Here is a 21,996-nt window from a genome sequence, read left to right as displayed (position 1 = left end):
GCTAAGATGAGCACTCAATTGAGAATATGAGCCATTAATGGGTTCTCTCAATGAGAAGCTCTCTTGTTGAGTGGCTTTTTCTAAATAGATAGGATGTATGCTCAAGCTTATGCTTCAAAAAGGGCTTCAAAAAGAGTTGGAATTTGGGTGTGAGTGTATGGTTTTGATGTAAAATGGCTTCTTAAAATGGCATTATGACTTTGCTTCATGGATTGTGTTGTTTTGCAAAGGGCGAGGATCCAATTTATAGGCAAGAAGCTTGAGGGATTGAGGGCTAAGATGCAAGGATGGGGAAAAGCTCATGGAGGGCTTAGATTGCATGAGAGGAGAGCACATGGATTGTGCTTCCTTATAGCCAATCAGGGAGTGACACATGTCACAAGGTGAGAGGATGGAGGAAAGGAGAAGGATGAGTCAACTAAGGAGGCTCAGGGGATAAAATCTTCATAAAGACCCTCATAATGGCTTGTAAGAGCAATGAAAGGGCTTGGAAGAGTTATTTATGGCCTAGTGGGCTTCATAAAGTTTTATGGTTGGCATATTTTGAGGGAGATGAGAGGAATTTTGACTTGGGCTTGATTAGGAAGGTTTTAAGCTTGCTTAGGATTGTGCAAATGATTAGAGGATGGATTAGGATGGTTTAGGATTAGCTTAGAGATAGGCAAGTGGATGGCATTTAATTAGGGTGGGTGAAGGAGGAGATATTTGTTAACTTTGGCTTGGGTTAGTAAGTCTTAACCCATTTTTAGGGAATGTGACAAGGTTAGGAGGGGATTAGGATTAGGTTTAAAGACATCTTCTAGAAGAGTCTAGATTTTGGATGCTCAGATAAAGACTTTCTAGAATAGTCTAGAACATCCTAGGATGAGGATGAAGACTTTCTAGAAGAGTGTAGAACTTCTTAGGATGAGGATAAATTAGATTTTTAGGAAATAAATAAAGTTTTATTTATTTCAAGGGTTTGGGTTGAGGAGATATTTATTAAAACTTTTTTAATAAACATAAGGATTAATATTTAATCTTAATTAAATATTTTGAGTTGGGATTAGGGGTAGGAAATGATGGGATTAGCCTTTAGTCAAAATTAAAGAAGGATTAGAAGATTTTGGAAGAGGTTAGTGGTCTTAAGGAAATTGGCCAAGTTTTGGGCAAAAAATAAATTTTTAATTTATTTTTGGTTTTTTGTTCAATTTACTAATTAAATAATTAATAAATAAGGAAATAATGTTTAAATAAGATTTAAAAATTTTTCGGAGGGATTCCTTAATTAAATATTTTTAATTAAGATAAAGAAATTTAATGGCATAAAAATTAATTAATTAATTAATTAATGATGATGTCATCAAGAATTTTTTCAAAAAATAAAAATACTTTATTTTCTAAAGGATTTACGTGTCTACATTTTGCCCCTCTTTGATTTGATGCCACAAGTGGCATGCCATCAAAGATAAGAAAATAAGATGCCCAAGGCTAGAGTAGAAGAGGAGAGAACGGACTACGAGATGCCCCCTCAAGAAGGTGGTAAGGAGAGAAAGCGAGGGTCGACGGCTTTTTGAAAAGTACAAGAATTCGAGATGAACAAGGAGACTTAGATTGGCTTAAGAGAAGAGGTTTAGTTAGCTCAAACTCTTAGCATGGGAGAATGATAAAGGGAGAATCAGAGGAACAAGAGGAAGCAAGCTTAAGATCTCAAGGATTGTAGAGGATGAAGAAGCAGAGTGCTATGAAAAGGAATCCAAGATAGGGAGATGGATGATGGGATGATAAAGTTGATGCAATAGGATTTCAAAGAGTCAGATTGGCAGAAGATGGGTTTTGGAGATCCCTAGGACTAGGATTGTGGAGCTCAAAAGATAAGGCTTGGTGGATTGATTGGATTGGTGGATCCCTAAGACTAAGATTGTGGATCCCTAAAGCTAAAAGTGTAGATTGATTCAAAGAGATATTGATGCATAAGCTAGGGTAGGAGAGACAGATGCTGGATATGGATGGGGGATAATGGAGATGAAGGGAAACCATTGAAGCTTTTTGGAGTACGGGATACTTCAAAGAGAAGTACCACCATGTAGTTGAGCACTAGATTTGCTATAGGACTGTTGGTTAATTGCCAAGGTTACCAAGAACATCAAGGCCTTTTCACCAACTGTCTAGAGGACTGATGGACTGACTCAAAATAAACATGCAAGGATTTCCCTAGCATCACACATGAATCCCAGAGAAAGTAATGTGGAACCGACACTGGATAACCCACAAGCAGAAAATAAAAACAAACAAAAGACCTGATCAAGACCTTACGCTCAGATTCCCCCATTTGCAGTATACCATGATATGGAAGATCATGGCAACCTTGAGGAGGGAACGGGGAGATTGCTTGCAAAAGATACTTCAAGACCCAAAAGGGAAGATTCCAAACCAAAAGAAAGAGAAAATCTAAAAGAGAACCATTTGCCAAAGAGATGGGTAGGATGAGGTACTAATGGATGAAGATCAGACATGTGGAAAGCTATATCCTGCAAGAATTTATCAGAGAGCACCTAAGCTGGTGGATTTTGGATGAGTGATGTGTCTGGCAAGCTGAACTAAGAAGGATAACATTTTGGTGATAGGAGATCTAGCTAAAGGATGCATTGGAATAGCTAACCAAGGGTTGTGTGATGTGTGCAAGATGTTAATCAAGGAGGAACTGACACAAAAGCTAGATAGATACACTGGTACTAAGCTAAAGAGGATGTACAAGCTGACAGACCAAGATATGTTACAAATGTACATGGATGTTCATGTTTTAGTTTTTGTGAGATGGAAATTTTTGTGAAGGGTGGGATATCTACAATAGTTGATAGGTGGATAGGTAGATGGTTTGCAAAAAGCTTAAGAAAAATGGGATTCTTTGTGTGCATGTGATAGGATACAAGCTAGGATACAAGATTTGGCATATAATACAAGCTGAAATATGGTACAAGCTTTGGACAAGATTTGGATATACAAGCTATGATACAAGGGATGATACAAGATTTACAAGCTGGGGTACAATATTTACAAGCTAAGGTACAAGTTTTACAAGCTGTGTAGGAGGTATTTACAAGCTTCATTAGATGTTGGATATTTGGTTGGAACACCAAGGGAACAAGCAGGTGTTTTATGGGATGGTGAGTGGATGGATGAGGGATAGGATAGTAATAGATAATGGATTGGTCTTAGTACACAAGGCACCTAAATTACCAGGTTTTCACTAAGGTACCTATCCAAGGTTCTTGAATTGCCAAGTTTTCACCATTGGACGCTTATTTCTCTTTACTATTTTTTTGTTTTTTTTGGTTTGTATTTTCAAAAGTTGAGTATACCAAGGATCTTCAACCATAGAATTTCTTGAGATGAATGATGTTAGTAGGATCATTCAAGAGTTCTCCTTCCGATGTAGATAGCTGATAGGCTTCAGAGCCAAAGGAGGTAGTGACAACATAAGGACCAAGCCATGTAGATTCAAACTTACCTTTCTTTTCTCGATCTACTTGGACTTTCATGTTTTCTTTGAGGAGCATGTCGCCCAACTAAAAGTGTTGTGGAAGTACCTTCTTGTTGAAATTTCTTTTGAGATGAGTTTGGTAGACTATGAGATGATCATAGGTTTGTTGTCGCTTCTCACGTAAGAGATCTAGCTAGGAGAGTCTAGCTACTCTATATTCTTCATCTAATATTTTCCCTTGCAAATATATATGCAAGGAGGGAAGTTTAACCTCTATAGGTAGTACTACTTTGGCACCATAGACTAGGGAGTATGGAGTTGTGCCTGTGGATGTATGGAAGGAAGTTTGATAAGCCCATAGGGTAGGATTAATCTATAGGTGCCAATCGCGACCAGAATCATTGACAACTTTATTTAGGATTTTGAGGAGGGTTTTATTAGTTGCCTCTACTTGGCTATTACCTTGTGGGAAATATGGGCTAGAAAAGCAGTGATGGATGTGGAGGGAAGTACACAATTCTTCCATGTTGAAATTTTCAAAGTTACCTCTGTGGTTAGTGAAGATGGTGGATGGGATGCCGAAGCGGCAAACAATGTGGTACAAGATGAACTTGGAGACCTGAACTCCTGTAGCTGAGACTAGGGGGACTGCTTCCACCCACTTAGTGAAATAGTCTTTAGCTATTATTATCCATTTATGTCCATCAGATGAGAGAGGTGTGATAGTTCCAACTGGATCAAGGCCCCAACAAGCGAAAGGCCAAGGTGGTACAATAGGTTGTAGATCTTGTGTTGGAGCATGCACAAGATTTGCATGTTGTTTACATGGGAGACACTTTCTAACAAAGTCATAGGAGTCTTCTTCAATGGTAGGCCAATAGTAGCGTGGTCTAAGGATTTGTCACATGAGGACAATACCACTCGTGTGGGCACTGCAAAGTCTAGAGTGTACTTCTTTTAACACCATTACAGCCATATTTTCATCTAAAAATCAAGAGAGAGTATCATGATAACCCCGACGATATAGGGTATTGGCTATGATAACATAGCGGGATGATTTTCAGATGAGGTTTTGGCATTGGGTATGTGTGAGGTGAGGGGAGATGATACCATCTTTAAGGTAAGCATGAATCTCATGGTACCAAGGGGATTGGGGACCAACCAAGATACAAACATAGTTTGAGTCATCATTCACATAGGCATGTGTGAGGAGTTGCTTGACTAAAAACTCATACTGCGTAACCGCTTGGAGAATTTCCAAGAGCGAGCCGATAGTAGCCATAGTGTTTGCTGCTTTGTTCTGCATTCGAGGCACTTGTGTAAATTGAAGCTTTGTAAAATGTTGGGTTAGCTGATCAAATAGCTCTTTGTAGGGTAATAGATTTTCATCTTTGGTTTGATATTCATTTAGGGCTTGCTTGATGATGAGCTGAAAATCGCCAAAGATTTGTAAGTTAGTGATGTTCCATTCTATAGCTATCTTTAATCCTGCTATGAGAGCCTCATATTCAGCTATATTGTTGGTGCTAGGGAATTGTAGCTTGAAGGCTTTTGAAATGTAATCTCCTTGAGGTGTGACCAAAAATATTCCTACCCCTGATCCATGAAATATATATGAGCCATCAAAATAAAGTTTCCATGGGGGTTGTTCTTCAATTAGATAGATATGCTCATCTGGAAATTTTGTGATCAAAGGATATGTATCTACTAGAGGTGCATTAGCTAGGTGATTTGCTATAGATTTCCCTTTGATTTCCTTTCTGTCCACATACTGGATGTCAAATTTCCTAAGGACCATAACCAATTTGGCCAAACGACCTATAAGTGTTGTTCTAGAGAGCATATACTTGAGAGGGTCGATCTCGGAGACTAGTTGGATGGTATCACATAGCATGTAGTGGCCAAGCTTTTGAGTTAATGTAGGTATGCTTTGATACCACTGATGTAGTACACTCTGATACCACTGATGAAGGTATGCTCTGATACCACTGACAAAGGGCGACACCACCCTAAGCTAGTCTAGATCCACACTCTAGTAGAAACCTCTGAGATCTCAACTTGTGCTCGCAAGCCACGAAGCAACCTCCTTGTTTCTAAAATGCAGTCACTAGCTCTTCTCCAACATATCCAAGATCCAAGTGTAAACTACCTCACATTCGATGCTCTGTCCACACTCACAACTCCATCACAATCTTGTTATAAACTACCTCACATTTGGTGCTCTATCCACAGACTCAGGAAAACTCACTCTTCACTTCCTCCTCTTTCACACCTTCCACAACTTTCACCTTTCCAAGCTTTCCTTCCAAAGCTTTCACCTTCCAAAACTTCTCCTTCTCAAGCTTCTTCTTGAGCTTCTCCTTGAGCTTCTACTTGCCAACCTACTCCTTGAGCTTCTACTTGAGCTTTCACCTTCTTCTCGAGCTTCTACTCCTCAAGCTTGATTAGAAATGCTCATATGCATTGCTTAAATAGGAACTTACCACCCCATGCATGACTTATCCACAAGCTTCTAGAATTCCTCCACAACCTTCTACAACTTCCACAACCTTCTACAATATCCACAACTTTCTACAATATTCATAACTTTCTAGAATTCTACCCACACACCTTGATAAATGAAATGACAATCATTTATTTTTTTTATTTTTTTCTATTATGCCACCTATGCACCTTGAAAATAGAAATCTTTTCTTTCTTTCTTTTCTCCTTTTCCCCCTTTTTTATTTTTTTATTATTTTTCCTCTAATTTTCATCACTTTCTCTCTCCTCCACAATTTTATTTTATTTTTAAAAAAAAAAAATTTCTCCCAATAATTTTCCCATGCAAGATGCTCCTGCATCAGACTCCCCTGGTAGATAGAAAAGTGTGTCCCACACTCTGACGCCAAAAGAAAGATCTACCACCATCTTCATCTTCACCAAAGGCTTCCACCTCAATGAGAACAACAAAACCACCATGAAAATCTTCCACATTTGCATTACTCTATCAAACACTAGAATCTCAACCATCCAATCAGCATGCTCAGCCCCATGAACAAACTGAACATAATTCTTCAAACCCTCATCCACATTAGCAACTAGTGAATTCATACCCATAGCAACAAAACCAACATCAATAGCCACATGTAGATCTCCATCAACACATGCCAAACTCTCTAACATCAGCAATCTCATTGCTCACAACAAGATGCTCTGCAATACATAACTCACCTCCAACAACTGGATCATCCACGACTGAGTGCTCCACAATCTCCATGTCAGATTCAACCAATTGATCATGAAAACCAACATCTATCCCAACATCAACAACATTAGGAATATCTTTAGCAACAACCTCTAGTTGCTCTGCAGGTTCTGCATCAGACTCCACAATCTGATCAATGAAACCATCATCTTCCATCTTGACCTTCTTAGCTTGATCAGCTAATCTAGCATCCAACCAAGAAATCATCTTAGAAAAATTCCTCTCCAATATATCATGGATTTTTGCAATGATCCTAGGGTCCAATCCTCTTGGAGCCATCTTCCAAGATCTTTGTAAATCCTCTGCAACAAATCCTTCCTACGCTCCTTGTGACAACCAAATTATTTGTAAGTTAGATCGCAACCTACCACCTTGCACGAACAATTAGGAACCACATCACAAGTTTAGGACAACGAATTTGCAATCCACTAGCTCTCCACAATCATGCCTCAACAAGTTCAATCTTCCATCTCTGCATCAATCGATCAATCTGCATGTTCTCCCAAGGTCCTGGTGCAAACTGCCTCAACTTTAGTGATTTGTTTACATGCTCAAGAACTCCCGCTCTAATAAACTTCACCCAACCAAGGTCCTGGTACAAACTACCTCACACTTCGGTGATCTGCTTGTACACTCATGATCTCTTGCTCTAATAAACTTCACCCAACCAAGGTCTTGGTACAAACTACCTCACACTTCGACGATCTGCTTATACACTTAGGATGTCCTTCTTTGATACCACTAATGTAGGTACACTCTGATACCACTGATGTAGTACACTCTGATACCACTAACGAAGGTATGCTCTGATACCACTAAAAAAGGGCCACACCACCCTAAGCTAGTCGAGATCCACACTCTAGTAGAAACCTCTAAGATCTCAACTTGTGCTCGCAAGCCACCAAGAAACCTCCTTGTTTCTAAACCATAGTCACTAGCTCTTCTCCAACTTATCCAAGATCCAAGTGTAAACTACCTCACATTTGGCGCTCTGTCTACACTCACAAGTCCATCACAATCCTGTTGTAAATTTCCTCACATTTGGCGCTCTGTCCATAGACTCGAGAAAACTCATTCTTCACTTCCTCCTCTTTCACACCTTCCACAAATTTCACCTTTACAAGCTTTCCTTCCAAATCTTTCACCTTCCACAACTTCTCCTTTTCAAGCTTCCACTTCTCAAGCTTTTTCTTGAGCTTCTCCTTGAGCTTCTACTTGCCAAGCTACTCCTTGAGCTTCTACTTGAGCTTTCACCTTCTTCTCGAGCTTCTACTCCTCAAGCTTGATTAGAAATGCTCATATGCATTTCTTAAATAGGAACTTACCACCCCATGCATGACTTATCCACAAGCTTCTAGAATTCCTCCACAACCTTCTACAATATCCACAACTTTCTACAATATTCATAACTTTCTAGAATTCTACCCACACACCTTGATAAATGAAATGAAAACCATTTATTTTTTTATTTTTTTCTATTATGCCACCTATGCACCTCGAAAATAGAAATCCTTTTTTTCTTTCTTTTCTCCTTTTTCCCATTTTTTATTTTTTTATTATTTTTCCTCTAATTTTCATCACTTTCTCTCTCCTCCACAATTTTTTTTTTTTTTTCAAATTTTAATTTTTTTTCCCAATAATTTTCCCACGAAAGATGCTCTTGCATCACAAGTTGAGAAAACAACTGCCAAACAAGCTTTTTCCATAGGACTATAATTGAGTTCATAACCAACTAGGGTTCTACTAATGTAGTAGATGGATCTTTCTCTGCCATAGTCATTGAGCTATGCTAGAAGTGCCCCTAGAGCAGTAGGTGTTGTTGATATGTACAAGATCAAGGGATGACTAGGAACTAGTAGAACCAAGATAGGGGGATTGATGAGATACTGCTTGAGATGATCAAAGTTGCATTGACATAAAGGATCCCACTTGAAGTTTTCATCTTTCTTCAGTAAATGTGCAAATGGCGTACACTTATCTGCAAGTTGGGAGATGAAGCATCAAATGGATTGAAGCTTTCCCTGAAGAGTAAGAAGCTATCGCAGTGTTTGGGGAGGAGGCATGTCTAAGATAACCTTGACCTTCTTGGGGTCGATCTCTATACCTCATTTAGAAACTATAAAGCCTAGAAGATTGCCAGATGTGACCCCAAAGACACCTTTCCTGGGGTTCTGCATGAGATGATATTTTGCTAACCTATCAAAGACTTTCTCCAGGTCAGCAACATGATCCATGAAGGTGTGAGATTTAACCAAGATATCATCCACATAATCCTCCAAAATGCTATGGATAAGATCATGGAAAATGGCTACCATAGGTCTTTGATAGGTATCCCCAGCATTATTTAGGCCAAAAGGCATCATGTTGTAGCAAAAGGTTCCCCAAGGGGTAGTGAATGTTGTCTTATGTTGATCCTCTTCTGCAATCTTGATTTGATTATACCCAGAAAATCCATCCATGAGGGACAAAATTTCATTTCCAGCTGTAAGGTCTATAATCATATCTATGTTGGGTAAGGGAAAATCATCTTTTACACAAGCTTTGTTAAGATCTCTGAAATCAGTGCAAATTCTAATGTCACCAGAAGGCTTAGTGATGAGGACCATGTTGGATATCCACTCTGAGTAGTCGATAAGTCAGATAACCTTAGCAGCTAACATTCTTTCCAATTCAACTTTGACCAGTAATCCCACCTTGGGGTTCATTTTTCTAAGCTTTTGTCCGACAAGCTTGATCTTTGGATCGACTACAAGATGATGAATTACAAGCTTTGGATCAAGTCCTGGCATGTCCTGATATGACCATGCAAATTGGCCAATGTTATCCCTTAAGACCTCAAAGAGGAGGTTAGCTTGGTCTTGTGATAGGGATGCAACAATGTGAACAAGTCTGGGGATCTCTAAAGAACTGATGTTGACTTCTCTAGTATCCTCAATTAGAATAGAAGACTCCTCTGGTCGATTATCTTGAGGAGGCAATGCTAAATCCTCATGTTCTACTTTTGACTCTAGATTTTCTTGCTGAGGGGTTCTCTTCACTACCTTAGCTGGTCTCAGATTCACCTTAGTTCCAGTTTTGGGTGTATCGAAACTAGGTTGGTGATTTTCTCCAAAATACCCCTTAGGATCTAGCTTATAGATATAGGCAGAATCTAGCTTTTTTTTTTTGTGAGGAGTTTCAGCTCCCATGAATCTCAGAAGCACTTCCTCTGATGTGAACTTAACAATGTGTATGACACTTGGTTGGTCCCAATCTATGAGTTGTGGATGGGTGAGTGGTAGGTCAATAAAATGGATGGATAGTTCTTGGAGAATAGAGTCTCCAAGGAAGATTTGGTCTAGGATATCGTCGTAGGCTCTCTTTTCCACTTTCTCAAGAATGTCTTTGATTTTGACAAGGTCACGATGAATGTTTGAAAAAGTGTGACCATTCTCATTAGTGCCCCCAATTGTGGGTATGCCAAAGCCAGGACCTGACTTTGATTCCCACTTGTGTGCTTCAATGGGGCATTGCATGCCTCTTTCCTCTGGTCCTAGACCACCACCTTGATAGTTTCATTTGTCAGTGATGAGCTTATGTTCTTGGAGATACTTCTGGCTGAAGTGATCAAGGCATGCTTGATTTCTTGGAGGTGCATCCTTATGTAACCAATTTTTGACATCTAGAGTGAGCTCCTCATGAAGAGGGACTTCGAGGATATAAAGGTTGTTGGGCCAAACTATTTGTATCGAGGAGGTGGAATCTCCTTAGCTTTGTGATATGTTGGTTGTCCATGGGCATGTGGATCAAGTGGGAGTGCCCCGACAACAAAAGCATCTGACAGACTATACTCTCTATAGCCTTTGTTATTGATCTTTATGGTAGATAGGGTGGAGGCAAGGATGGTATCTAGGTCATTAAAAGTGTGGGATGAGTTGGTGATGGCTGTGCCGATATCAATTCCAGTGTAATGGTTTGTATATGAAGCTTCAACCACATTGCAGTAAGCAAAGGGTTCTAGATCAGCATGGATGGTTACCTCAGTGCCTTGATGCAGAAATTTGATACATTGATGATAAGTGGATGGAACAACTTTCATGGCATGAATCCATGGGTGACCAAGGAGGATGTTAAATGGTAGGTTTAGATCAATAACAATGCAAAGTGTTTCTTGGATGACTAGCCCAACCTTGATTGGTAGCAAAATAGTTCCTTCTGTGGTTCTTTCGAAGTTGTCATAAGCTTTGATGGTGATAACCTCACTGATGATATCTGCCTTAGTATACCCAACTTGTTTTATAAATTTTAGGGTGCAAATATTCAAGGCTGATCCATTATCTATCATTACTCTTTTTACGGTGAAGTTGGATATCATCATGGCTATGCGAAGTGGAAGGGTGTGATCTGGCTCGACCATGGGTATGTCAGTGGGTTTGAATGATAGGGCACATGAGGAGGATAGGTGTCCAACGAGATTATGAAAATTAGTAGCATTGATATTTGAAGGGACACGGGATTCTATGAGAGCACTATCAAGGATGTTTTTGTATAGAGGACTGGTGCAGAGAAGGTCTAAAATGGAGATTTGGGCTGGCATGTTCTCGAGGTGTTCCAAGATATTGTACTAACTTTTTGATGGAGCTGATGGTGCTGGTGAAACTGGTGGGCCTGCGATGTTAAATCACACTCTTCGAGTGGTGACTGCACACATTGTTTGGTCCTTGGATATTGATAACATTGACAGAAGGCTCTTTCTCGGATATACAACCTATGAGGCTACCATAGTCTATATAGGATGAAGTGTGGTCATTGTTCTTCCCATGCTATTGGTTTGGCTGCAGTTGTTGGTGTTTTTATTGTTGGTTTGGATAGGTGCTTTTCCAAGATTTTGGTTGTTGTGAGGAGGAAAAGCATTTTGATAAATCTGTAAGCCTGCATTGGGAGAGATTTGGGCACCAACAGTGATTTCTTTCCAATCAATGAGGTCCTGCAAATAATCTTTTAGTTTCATGCATCTAAAGGTGGTGTGACCTTTTGCCCTATGAAATTTGTAGTACTCATTGTGTTTGTACCATGCAGCTTTGGATTGGCCTAGGTCAATTTGCTGGGTAGGAGGAAATTTGATGAGGTTTTCCTTAGTCAATTTCTCAAAAATGATATCCAATGGCTCACCAAGGGGTGTATAATTTCTAGGTGCATGTTGGAACTTGGGCTTTGGTCCTGTAGCTACATTGATGGCATTAGCTTGATTGCTAGACCATTGAAAGTTGGGTCTTGGATTGTGGCCTTGATAGCTTTGGTGATTCTGGTGTTGGTAGTTGATAGCTTGTTGATTGTTTGGTTGATAAGGTGGGTTGGACTGATTTTGGGAAGGACCAACAATATTCACATGTCTGGTGTCAATGACACCGTCTATTGCAATGTGCTTGTTTTTGTTCAAATACCTAGACTTGTCATTGGAAAGTGATTGATTTTTGTTTGCTTCCTTGTAAATCTTGACCACACCATATTTAATGAGTCCTTGCTTAAGGATCATTCATTTTTCTTTGATATCTTTATAGGTCTACAAACATTTCATGGTCATGTGGTGAGCCAAGCTGTGATGGGCATTATCAATAAAAAATTTCACTAAATGGTGTTTTGGCAAGGTGCAAGCTATGTCGGTGGTAAGGGTGTGCCATCTTTGCAGATATGTTGGAAGGCTTTCTTCACCTTTTTTCTTAATGTGGACAAGATCAACTACTGAGAGCTTTGTTTCAACAAGGTGGGCATATTGGACTACAAATGCCTTAGACAATTTAGCAAGGTTTTTAATTGTGCCATATGGGATTATATAAAACCATTCAAGAGCTGGTCCGGCCAAGCTTTTGGGAAAGAGACGCAAGAGGAAGACGTCACCATATGCCACTTCTTGGTAGTGCATGTAAAATTCTTTGATATGTGTGACAGGGTCTCCTTTTCCTCTGAATTTGTCAAACTTGGGTATCTCAAAGTGTTTGGGAAATGGAGTCACATCAATGGCTCTATCAAATGGATAAGGACACACAGTCTCAAACTTGAATGTCTTCGGATCATTCCCTTCTTGGATGGCTTTTAAAGCTATCTTCATTTCTTCCCATTCTAAATTGATGGATGATGGTTGGGGTGCCCCCAATGTAGGAGCACTCTGAGGTTGGTATGCACTAGATGAGGCTACTAAATAGGGATGGCTTTAGGGGACTTGCTGATAGAGATTGTACATTGCTTGGGCAACTGAATGGTGGATGATGGGTTGCTAAGGTGGAGGTGGCACATATTGTTGCATGTGTTGTGAGGTTTGCTGCTAATATTGGATTTGAGGTTGGGATTGAGGAACATAAGCTAGCTATGGGATAAATGGATTTCTTTGTGGAGGTAAGGTATAAGATGGTTGTTAAGCTTGGGGAAAGGATCGAGGACCTTGTGGAACATGACTTTGGATTTGATGAGTTTGATAAATATATGTGGGCTATGCCCCCATTTGGGAAGGTATCTGTAAATAATTGGTGGCTGGTAGGGGTGGTGGATTACCTCCTAGAAGTGGCATAGAAAAATAGTTGTTAATAGGAGGTAATGGACTAGTTGGTGGTGGAGGTGGTGGGAATTGAAACCTTGGGAATGGAGTTGATGGGGTTTGATAGCTTGGTGGCTAGATTTGAAAGTTTGGTAGAGTGGTGGCAGCAGCTTGGGTCACTTGAGAGCTTGGCAGAACATTATTAGTAGCTTGTGGGGTTTGATAGCTTTGTGGAGTGAGGGTAGTAGCTTGTGGATTTGTGGTTGATGGCACTAAGCTCCAAGGACCTAATAGAAATGATGGAATTGTGTTCTAAACTAAGGTAAACAAGCTGGGGGTGATAAAAGGTTGATTACTTGGCCCCATGGGTGGCATCCCTATTGTATATTGCTAAGGTTGGCCAAAGATGCTAGCACTAATTTGGGAGATGTGTGGATTTGGAAGGCTAGGTTGGAGAGCAGCAGTAGTAATAGTGAACGGAGTTAATGGTGAGGTGTTTTGGGCAAAGATAGTTTGAACTGACAAGTTATGAACCAAGGGTGGAGTGGTGGTGGCTGGATTGGCTTGCAGAATGGAGATTTCAACTTAGGCGGAGGATGGTATGTTTGGGTTTGTTGGATCAAAAGGATTGACTTGAGGCTCTTCTTTTGGCACATATTGACGATAATCTGAATCATAAGAGCCTATGGGTGGTGGCAGCTGCCCAAACAATGGGTGAGATAGATCTGATAAGGGAGGAGGTCTTCAAAAGTTGAAGGCTCCTATATTGTCCCTTCAAAAGTTAGCCATGATTGTTTCTTTGTTCTTCTCTATAATGGCATTCACCAATACTACATTTTTTGGTTGGTTCATGAAAGCTTCAATGTCAGTAGGTGATTGTATAGTGTTCTCTGAGCTAAAGGATCATTGAGTGCTCAAGGGGAGTGATGTTGTTTGATCCAAATGATAGGGCTCCATTGTTTCCTTCTTCTTCTTGGCTAAGTGAGTGACGAGTGGCATGAAAATGTTCTAAGGGATGAGATACAAAAATGTTGATGGATGCAAAGGGGGAAGACTTTTCTATGCAAATGATTTTCTAGTTTGAGGAAAAGCTATAGGACAAACCTAAGGAGGATTGGGTTGGGGATTCTAACTTCAAAGATGTGTCGCCAAATCATGAAAGGTCTAATTTCCTATGTGCAAGCTTGGTGGTGATTGTGTCAATTTAAGGATAGACTAATGATCCTTTAGGAAGAACACGAGATTTACCACTTGTGGATCCCAACCTTTAGCTCAAGGTGATGAGGGATGACAAGTGACAAAGCTAGATTACCCTAGAAAAAACTTTGTCAAAAGGATAACCTTGGTGAGGCTAGTGGATTTGCAAGATGGTAGGAATGGCAGACTTTTAGAAAGGTGACAAAAATTTTGAAGGCTTGGATGTGAAGTTTAGGCTTTTGGGATGCTAGCTAGGTTTGAGGGGATTGGTTTGGTTCTAAGGCAAAGATCTAAATCAGATGGGTGAGCTAAAATTATTAAGGGGATGACTAAGGGTGGCTGGCTTACCTATAAGGATGACTCTAAAGTGGAGCTTATGCAAGAAGATGTAGAGGAACAAGGGGGCCTGATCATAGAAATCATGCCTAGTTGGTAAGGCATAAGCATGGTTAAATCCTAGATGCTTGCTAAATTTGATAGTGCGATCTAACCAGGCATCCTTAAGGGCTTCGTCGGTAGCTTTGTCTTCTTCTTTGTGGAGTTTGGCAATTCGAGGGCTTGGTGTTACTTCCTTTTTCTTAGCTACAATTTCTTGGTATGCCTGAGATGGCTTGAGTTTGGCTTTGTGAAACTTTTGTTTGGGTTTGGGTTGTTCTAACATAAATTCCTAAATTTTCTTGGCTTAGAGAGATTTTGGTTGTTTTGCTTCAACTCATTCATCTTCTGAAATAGGTAGTGGCTATGCTAAGTATGCCCTAAGCAAGGATTGACCAAGTTTGGCGAACATTCATTCAACAAGTAAAAAATCAAGCAATAGATAGGAACAACCAGATAGAAGTTTTTGATTCTCATAATTTGATACTTGTGCCAAGGAGTGTGTATGTTTTAAAAATGTTTCGATCAGTCACTTCAAACACATTAACACCCTAGATGGTTGTCTGAAATGTTGACAGTTGGTTTAGCTAGGGAGTCCTCGATATACCTAAGGTACGTGAGGCCCAAATCCATAGATGAAAACAAAAAGATGTCACACAGCCGAAAGGAGCGGTAACCCACTTCTCCTCTTTCACTTCTCAAGGGTATAAAGTTCCTTGAGGCTTAGCCCGAGTGACAAAATCTTGATCCCAAGAGAGGTGTCTTTGGATTCACCTCCCGATCTTTATACTCTGCTAGAATGCTAGAGTTGAGGTCATCCAAAGGGGTGATGAAATCCCCAAGCAAGCCTCATAAAATTTAAACAAGATTTTGGATCCTAATCTTATGCACTCAAGATAGCCTCAAAAGATGATAAGGGGAGAGAAGACTTCGATGATCTTGGGCTAAAAGATAGAATTCTTTTCCAACTGACGCTTAAGTTTTTCTAATCTAGACCTTGAAAACACACATGTTTAGGATGCAAATGTTCAATTCCAACTTGAAGCATTAATAAAAGTAAAATCGATCGAAGAATAAATACACCAAGAAGATTTAGGGTCAACAAAAATAAACTCGTGCGCCCGGAGGCCCTTCATGTCAAGTATCGATTGATTTTTCTTTAAGGTATTCAAGATTGAGTGTGAGTTTGTTTTAAGCCCAAAATAAAGATGTGTAAAACTCAGTTTCAAGCGCACACCTAGAGGCCCTCCACATCAAGATTTGTTCAATTTTTATGCCCAAGTGAAGTGTTAGTGAGACTAATGTTCGTTCAAGAAATCTTCTAACTTAGAAAAACCAATAAAAACTCAAGTGAGTGGAGTTTGATTTTTCTGGAGCACTTAACACCTTCTTAGGTAGACCCATCCTCATATATGGTGCTGATATTGCAACCAATGGTTAGAATGATGGGTGATTAAAGAAGATGAGTTCAAGAACAAATTCACTCAAAGTGTTTTTATTTGTTTTTATAACTTAGAAAATTTCTAAAATGTAGATTATTTTTATGCCCCAAAAGATGAAGTGTGAGATATTGTAATGATTAATTGACCTTTTGCATTCAAAATTGGATTTGTTGTTTTAATTATAAATTCATAAAGAAAAAAAAAAACTTGATTTTAATCCATGGCACTCGAGTGTGATTTTAGCAAAATGCATTCAAAGACAGGTGATTAAATATTCATGTTTTTTCCTTTGAGCATTCAAGATTGAGATTTTGTGTGTTGTTTTAAGAACTTTGAAGTGCTTTGTTTTAACCTTAGATCATTCAAGATTGTTTTTGACTCAAAAGTGAAAATGAATTCTTTGGACTTTGGTTTTCATTCAAGATTTTGTGTTCTAGTTTGCATGTTTTAAGCCCAAAAATGATATTCCTAGATTGTTTTGATGCATGAAAAACCTAAGAAACATTCAAGACTTCGCAACAAGACATTTGTTTGGAACAAGTAACAAAGCTTTTAGGACAATTTTGGCAACCATTTAGGACTCTTAGTTTTCATGAGATTTTTAAAAGAACTTTAAAATATTTGAAAATGAGGTTCATTTTATCCTTGATTCATGCTTTGAGTTTGATTTAGATTTTAGTGTGCACTTAGTGTTGATTTTGAACCTTTTGAAATGGAAACTTGAAGTTCTTTTTAAATTCCCAAAAAATGAAGTGTTTCTAACTTTGCATGAATGCATCTAAAACCTTGATGTTGCAAGGATGTGAATGATTGGATTGGTTTAGTTTCACTTGTTAAAATATTTTTGTTTTTTTTGCAAATTTTTAGTTTTTAATGGATTTAAGAATGATTTGGGGGTTCATTTTAAGCACTAAAAAGAAGTGTGTATGATTTTGCTTCCTTAAAAAAAATGGCCAAGATCTCCGACAAGAAGAAGAAGAAGAAGTAGATGGAATAAGAAGAATATAGACAACAAGAGGAAGAAGAATTTCAAGTGCTTTGTCCACCTATAAGCTTGAAAAATCTGCAAACACTATGAGATAGACTATGCATTCCTTTGTCTTCTTCATGCTCATGTGGACCTACAAAACCAATTTATACAGTCCTACCAATCATAAAAACAAGAAAAATTAGCCAAAATTAGCAAATGACATACAAAACTTGACATAAAAATCCAATGAAGATGACCCATGCGGGGTCCCACCGAGCATGCCAAAATGTATATGAGCAATGTTAGTATGCTAATAGAAACCAAATTTAAATAAAGCTTCTACAAACTAAACAAAATTCATAAACTTCAAGATAGACTAAGATGAGCTCTTAATTGAGAATACAAGCTGTTAATGGGCTCTCTCAATGAGAAGCTCTCTTGTTGGGTGGCTTTTTCTAAATAGATAGGATGTATGCTCAAGCTTATGCTTCAAAAAGGGCTTTAAATGGAGTTGGAATTTGGGTGTGAGTGTATGGTTTTGATGTAAAATGGCTTCTTAAAATGGCATTATGACTTTACTTCATGGATTTTGTTGTTTTGCAAAGAGGAAGGATCAAATTTATAGGCAAGAGGCTTAAGGGATTGAGGGCTAAAATGCAAATATGGGAAAAATCTCATGGAGGGCTCAGATTGCATGAGAGGAGAGTACATGGATTGTGCTTTCTTATAGCCAATCAGAGAGTGACACATGCCACAAGGTGAGAGGATGGAGGAAAGGGAAAGGATGAGTCAACAAAGGAGGCTCAAGGGATAAAATCTTCATAAAGACCCTCATAATGGCTTGTAACAGCAATGAAAGGGCTTGAAAGAGTCATTCATGGCCTAGTGGGCTTCATAAAGTTTTATGGTTGGGATATTTTGAGGGAGATGAGAGGAATTTCGACTTGGGCTTGATTAGGAAGGTTTTAAGCTTGCTTAGGATTGTGCAAATGATTAGAGGATGGATTAGAATGGTTTAGGATTAGCTTAGAGATAGGAAAAAGGATGTCATTTAATGAGGGTGGGTGAAGGAGGAGATATTTGTTAACATTGGCTTGGGTTAGTAATTCTTAACCCATGTTTAGGGAATGTGACAAGGTTAAAAGATGATTAGAATTAGGTTAAAAGAAATCTTTTAGAAGAGTCTAGACTTTGGATGAGGATAAAGACTTTCTAGAATAGTCTAGAACTTCCTAGGATGAGGATGAAGACTTTCTAGAAGAGTCTAGAACTTCTTAGGATGAGGATAAATTAGATTTTTAGGAAATAAATAAAGTTTTATTTATTTCAAGGGTTTGGGTTGAGGAGATATTTATTGAAACTTTTTTAATAAACATGAGGATTAATATTTAATCTTAATTAAATATTTTGAGCTGGGATTAGGGGTAGGAAATGATGAGATTAGCCTTTAATCAAAATTAAAGAAGGATTAGAAGATTTTGGAAGAGGTTAGTGGTCTTAAGGAAATTGGCCAAGTTTTGGGAAAAAAATAAATTTTTTATTTATTTTGGGTTTTGGTTAATTTATTAATTAAATAATTAATAAATAAGGAAATAATATTTATATAAGATTTAAACATTTTTGGTAGGGATTCCTTAATTAAATATTTTTAATTAAGATAAAGGGATTTAATGGCATAAAAATAAATTAATTAATTAAATAAATAATTAAGTAATAAATGATGATGTCATCAAGAGTTTTTTCAGAAAATAAAAATACTTTATTTTCTAAAGGATTTAGGTGTCTATAATATCAAGATGATGTGGTTGATTCTAATGTTCAAGATAACCAAATGGATGAACCTTCACACACTATATCACAAGGTGGAGTGGTTGACAGATAATGTTGATGCGAGTTTTGTATCACTTACATAACATATTAGGATTTGAAATTTCAATATGGGATATCAAACATGCAACCCCTCTCTTGAAAAGTTATTACTCATGAAGACATAAGAAATAGCTCCAATTTTCCTTACACCATTGGATACTCGCTCAATTTTATCAATGTGATTTGTTGGTAATCACGTAGGTAGCCTTATGCTATTCATTCAAGGATGACTTGGACTTTGGTGGGATAAAGGTGATGGTGACTAAATTTTTGAAATGTGCAAAGGCAGATAATGTTGATGATGGTGGTGATGGAGGATGTGTCTGCCAGTGATGATGTTGATGGGAAAGTGATGGTCGTGGAAGGTGAATGGATGTGTTCTAATACTTGACCTACTCTAACATCCTTCTCTCTAAACTTCAACTACCCAACTACTCACTATTCTACTCCTACTCTTATGAATGGAAAGTTAGAAAATTGATGGGGATCGAACCTAATGAGAGCTGACTAGTGACCTCACTTCCACAGGTGCATGATTCAAAGGAATGATAAACTAGTTTACCACACAAAGTTTCCCAACTAGCCACTAGGATGCTAGTGGCCTAGTATTGACCCCTATCAAAGATTTACCAGTGCTACCATACAACTATCCACCTACTTTAACTTCACTTAAACAACTTCAAATGCAACCAACTTTAACAACTTGAAAGAAAATCTAACTAAGTGGAAGTAGAAAACATGCAATAACACCCAATGTTCTTGATCAACATGCCAATCGTAACAATGAAAAAGAGAGAAATTTTCATATTATTTTCGTAACAATTTCTCCAACAACTTTACAAATGAGAGTAAATGGCCTTTTATAGGGGCGAGAAATACAATGGAAGGTGGAGATAAAAACAAAATCAATGATCCGAATTGGATCCTCAAAACTCTAATTAGGGTTGCCACCCTATCGGCCAATGAGAAGCTGCCACCTCATCAATGGACCAATGAAAAAGGTGCAAAAAGTGGTAACCAATGAGAAGGCATCGAAATGGTGGCCAATCAAAAATAGACACGTGTATTATTCTAGAAGAAAGGGAAATTTCCACTTGGGCTTACATCAAACGATCTTCTAATATAAATCTTCCCTTTTCTTTCATCTTCTTAGCTAAGGCAATGAACTTAGATAGCCTTTCATTAACTTCTTCCATAGGAGGACAAGGTGTGTTCTTTGCCTTGACTTCCACTGACTTAGCCACACTATTTGCTGCTTGTAGTATCTTTTCGTGATCCTTCTCATATTCCTTCACAAATCCAATAATAGCACTAAGAGAGCAACGGGTTCCCAACTACTTTTTCTTGATAGCAACCTTTCCTAACTCATCCAATCTTGATCCAAGTCTTATCTCATTGATATCCTCTTCTCTGATGTCTTCAAAAAAAAGGTCTTCTCTGTTGTAGCTCATCATGGTCATAATGGAAATGTCGATGCTTGGACTGTGTCGTGCAATCTCATTATGTATCTCTTCAAGTGTTATAAATCTGGTAGTCAATGCAAGAAAACTACCTTGTCAGATGGGTAACTTGTAAGCCTCTTGGGACAAACTATACTTTCTGCCACTCTAATGTATGTGAACTGTGAATATTCGATGAACCAACTCCCAAACTTCTTAATTCTTGCTTCTGGTTCTGATGAAAGTCTCTTAACAGGTGTCCCTTGTAATACCCTTACTATCTTCATGGCGAAGGCATTGCAAAATATCTTGTAATCCTTATTATTGTACAAATGGAGCTGCAGATAGCATTCATGTACCAAACATTGCCCCAGTCCACTACCAACTTCTCCTAAGGCCTTAAGTCTAAGACTCTTGTATAATCTAGCAATTAGGTAGAACAGATAGGAGCCCATGTAGAATTGAATTTGGTTTTGCAAAGTTATGAGTTTTAATTATAAGTTCTTCCTTATGATCTTGGCCCAATCAAACCTTCTTTTCCCTTTCTCAATCTCATCAATGAAGAAGTCCATCTAGTTTTCAAATCTCATCCCTTGAGCTAGGCCCATGATCCGACTGAGTAGAACAATGAGATCAACATATTCTAGTTTGAAATCTGCCATAGTAAGCCTCGATGATCTGTTAATTCCTTTTCTTCCCTCACGTATCCAATTATGCTTTAGATGAGTGTAATAGGCCCCTTGGTTATCTTGAAATGACTTAGTTGCTTGATCCATCATTACAATTGTCATGCCCTTGTACTGGGGAATGTTAAATATTTCTTCAATTACTTGTTCACCAATGTTGGCCAAAACTCTCTTCCCTTCATCAAAAATGATGGAATTACTATTTAGATCAAATCTAGATGCACATTCCATAATCAATTCTAGATAGGGCAATGTGGGAGGGAAGGCCTCTGCGTGTAAAATTCCACTCTTGTAAATCCTTTTCACCAAGGGGGTTTGTCCTTCCTTCAGTCTGTCCCTCATCTATATCATGTCCACTGTATAGATATTGGTGTCAGTTATTCTCTTCATTTTTGAGAAGAAGGAAGTATTGGGCGTAATATCCTCTTTGTCTTTCTTAGTGTTCACCCGCTTGGGATTCTTCCTTGCACCATCATCCTCCATGCTCATCGCCCTATTATAAGATGGCAGAGTGGTGGACCAAAAGGCAAGAAGAACTAAGCAGAGCAATCCTTAGCCTAGAATGAAAGATGAATATTCAGCTTAAGCACTCCTTGCAACTCTAGATGATGAAAATTCACCTTAACCGATAAACTTACAGGGACTTTTCGGAACCTAGGCTATGACTTTCAAGTAGTTCAAATCCCTTTGCAAATTAGAAATTTACACTCCTAAAACTATCCAACACTTGCCTTCTATGCAAAAATAAAACTTTCATATGTATCTCTTCTCCCAACAAAATTGCCAAAATCTAATAT

The sequence above is a fragment of the Cupressus sempervirens genome, chromosome 4 (assembly GCF_028749045.1).
Source record: "Cupressus sempervirens isolate cs-2001-9-10 chromosome 4, ASM2874904v1, whole genome shotgun sequence".
In the NCBI taxonomy this organism is placed as follows: domain Eukaryota; kingdom Viridiplantae; phylum Streptophyta; class Pinopsida; order Cupressales; family Cupressaceae; genus Cupressus; species Cupressus sempervirens.
This window is presented reverse-complemented; position numbering follows the sequence as displayed.